Genomic DNA, 4,302 nt, shown 5'->3' with positions numbered 1-4,302 from the left:
GAAAAAGCAATAAAAAAGTAATAAAAGCATAAAAATAGAAGGAAAAATAGTACAATTTCAATTGCAGAAAACTCTAAGAAAGATACAAAAAAGAACTCCATGCTACTACATAACCTTGGCATAGTGACAGGATTCAAATTCGATATACAAATATCAACTGCAATTGCATATGTTAGGAAAAGCTAATTTAAAAACAAATTTTTTAAAGTATCACAATAACATCAATGATATAAAACTATTTGGCTATTAACTAAAGTTGTCAAGGCCTCTTCTTTGAAAACTACTAAAAACTGCTGAAAAGATTAAAGAAGACCTAAATAAACTAAGAGGTTCAATAATTAAAATAATGATTCTCATCAAATTGATCTATAGATTCAATGCAAACTCAATCAAAATCTCAGTAAGCTTTTTTAAAGAAATTGGGAAGCTAATTGTAAAATTTATATAGAAATACAAAGAATCAAAACTAGAATCTAAAAAAGAGAGACACTTTTGAAGTACTTAAATTATTAAAGGCTTAAATTTGTGCTCTTAAAGACAGTATGATAATGGTACAAGGATTTATATGCATATCAATGAAACAGAAAAGAGAGTCCCAGCATAACGTTCAATGTAAATGTTCAATTGATTGTTAACCAAGGCACTAACAGAGTTCAATAGGAAAAAGAAAGTCTAGTTAATAAATTATACTGGAACAAGTAGATATTTACATTAAAAAGTGGACCTTAACCAAGCATTTGAAATGATCAAGACCTAAGATAAACTTAAACAGTTAGAGAGATACAATTAAATGTGAAAACATACAGAGATATATTTGCAAATTTGAGGTAGGAAATATTTTCAGGTAGGACACAAGATACTTGAACTATATATAAAAAAGTAAATTTATAACTTGGACTTGATCAAAATTAGAAATTTCCATTTATCAAAAACCATAATTTAAAATGAGGAATAGGCAAGCCACAGACTGGAAGTCTTTCAAATGCAAATATCTGACAAAATATTCTGCTCATATATATCTCCAAGGAAATAACTAAGTACACATAACTCAATAAAAATGAGTAAATGATTTAAAGAACCACTTCATAAAAGAAAATTTGAGATCAACCAAGGCACATTTAAAGAGTTTTAACATTGTAAGTCATCAGAGAAATAGAAATTAAAACCATAGTGAAATGCTGCTATACATTCCCTAAAAGAGCTAAAGTTTAAAAGACTGATAATATCAAAAGTTGATAAAGATGTGAAACAAATAAAAGTACAATCATGCTAATGAGGGTGCAAAATGATATATACACTTTGAAAAAGTTTTTGCTATTTCTTACAAAAATAAACATATATTTACCCTATGACTCACCAATTTCATTTTGGGGTATTCATGGAAGAAAAAGGAAAGCATATGTCTAACGAAAGGTTTACACAATAATGTTTATAGCATTTTTACTGGAAATATTCTGTGATTCTCAACAGGAGAGTGAATGAGAGTAATTTTGGTATATTCATAAAAAAATATTATCAAGGAAAAAAGAAACAAATTGCACAAATAATAAATCTGAATAAATACAGCCTGTAAAAATCTCAAAAACATAATGAAAAACAAAGACCTGATATAAAATAACACATACTTCATGATTTCATTTGTGTAATATCTAAGAACTGGTAAAACTAATCTATGGAAATTAAAAATGAGAAGCTGGATGCCTCTGCTAGAATGACGAGTTGGGGAATATTAACAGGAGAGAGGGCTAAGGGGACCTCTGGACTTCCTAGAATGATGGAAATGTGCAATATTTTTTTGCATGTGGGGGATAGTTGTCATATATGCATACATATTGTCAAAATTCACTGAACTGAACACTTAATATCTGTGCTGTTCGAGAGTTTTAAAAATATTTATCTTAAGCATAAAGACAAGTTAAAAGCAAAGTATTGAAAAGATATATCAGATAAATATTAAGCATAAGAGGGATAAAATGGATATACCAATACCAAAGATATCAAGAAAAGCAGTATTACTAAAGACAAAGAGAAATATTTTGATTATAAAAACTAATTAATCAAGAAGACGTAAAAATCCTAAGTATATATGCACCTGATAATAAAACTTCATATAATAAGCAAAAACTAATAGAACTACATTAATACAATGGAAAAATACTTTACACACAACAGAAACAAACTACTGACACATGCAATAATATAAGTGAATCTGAAATGTATTACTAGCATCAACAGGATACATGCTTTATGATTCCATTAATAGGATATTCTGGTAAAGGTGAAATCATAAGGACAGAAAACAGATCAATAGTAGTTGCCAGAAACTGGATGTGGGAGAAGAGTTTGACTATAGAGAGGCATGGGAGCATTTGAAGGAGAGATACAACTGTTTTATATGGATTGTGGTAATGGTTCCACAACTTTGTACATTTGTCAAAACTTGTAGAACTGTACACTAACCAAAACGATACAAAGAAATGAATTCTGGGTAATGTAGTCCCCAAGTTGACAATAGAATTATCCAGCACAACAAGTAAGACTCAGGTTGGAGAAGACCACCCCTGCTCATTATGCAGCTGTGGCAGAGATGGTCAGACCCTCACACATACCATTTGCCCAAGAGAGGAACAGGGGAGGGTCTTGATGGAGGTACAGGGCAAGCCTGAGGGAAATCTGTGTGTTTTATTGTATGAAATTATAACAAAATTAAAATAAACAGAGAATGGGGTAAGGGAATGGAGAAAGCAAGTATTAAGCACACTTGAAACATTTTGGCTGTATAGGAATAGAAAAATAGTGCAATAGCTACAAGTAGGAAATAATGTCATGAGAATTTCTTTTTTCTAAGGACAGAGAAGCAAGAGTATGTGTGCTGTATTCTGATAGATAAAATTCAATAAAGAGAAAAACTCGATGATTGAGTAGAAAGAAGAGAGAATGATTTCTTTGAGTAGATGAGAGAAGAAAGTATCTAGAGCTCAACTGGAAGATTTGGCCTTTGCTGACAGTTTCATCTGCTGTTACCGCCAGGAAGTTGGAGGAGATGAGCACAATGCAGGTGGATGAGTAGATATGATGTGGAAGTTTTTGAAAGTCATCTTCCCATTGCATCTATTTTCTCAGTGAATAAATATAGGGTCATCAACTACCAGTGAAGATGAGGGAGTGGGTAGTAGAAGTTTAATTTAGAGAGGAGTTTGGGTAAAACAGAGTTCTAGATGAGAACAGAGGATAACTCATGTAATTTAATGTTACTTCTAGGCAGTACGAAGGACATATCTATTTACAGAGAGACCAATAAGCGTGGGTGTCACTCTTTCTATTTTGTTCAGCTTTATTGATTCAGGTTTGGACTAGGTAGAGAACTGGTGTTAATCATAATGCCAAGCAAATAAAAGTAAAAATTGGGCAAGAGTCTAGAATTTGGAGAAGATAGTAATTATAATGATGGGCTAGAAAATTTAACCAGAAGCATAATCTTTAACACATTGTAAAATTTATTTTACATGAGATTAAAAGTAGTGATTAATTTTCAACCATTCTAGCTTCAGTTATATTTAAAAGTCTATGTCTGGCTTGCCATTTAATATTTCCAGGTGATCAATACTTCTAAAAAATATAACAAAGACATATCCTTAATCAGTGAATTATGTAAGTCATCAGGAAAAAGAAAAACAAAACAGATCTTAATATTATTTTTCTGAATTAGGTAAAATTTGTGTAGCACTTGACATTGTCCAACACAGTTTCATAAATATATTATCTTTCTCAACAAACTGTGAAGCAGATGAAACAGCTATTATAATTTCCACTTTACAAGTGAAAAACCTGAGTATCTACCTATCCACCTACTTATAATGATTTAAGTGCCTCGTTCATCATCGTGTAGCTTAAATCTCTAATATTACAATTAATTATTTTATTATAATGGAGGACAGAGAGGAAGGACTACCACTTAGCTATTTATTTACATTTTTAATGTACAGTCTTAGAGCATATCTTAATATTCATTCTTAATGACCACATTAAAGAGTTATTAAAAATAATAAAATATAAGAACTCAGGCTCTGGAGTTAGACTGACATTCAATTTTCTGTTCAGCCACTTCTTTTCCAGTAGATCATAGACAAATTATTCAACTAAGCTACAGATTTCTCTTTCGTATGATGGGTATAACAAAATTTACTCCAGAGTTTTGTTTTGTTTAAATATGATGTATGAATAGCTTACATTTAGCATGTTGTTGCCAATCTATAAATAATAGTTTTAATTTTATGATAATTTATATATGATTATTTATGA

This window comes from Pteropus vampyrus, unplaced genomic scaffold (genome assembly GCF_000151845.1).
Source record: "Pteropus vampyrus isolate Shadow unplaced genomic scaffold, Pvam_2.0 Scaffold4, whole genome shotgun sequence".
Taxonomy (NCBI): Eukaryota; Metazoa; Chordata; class Mammalia; order Chiroptera; family Pteropodidae; genus Pteropus; species Pteropus vampyrus.
The sequence above is the reverse complement of the archived record's forward strand: the minus strand, read 5'-3'. Positions refer to the sequence as shown.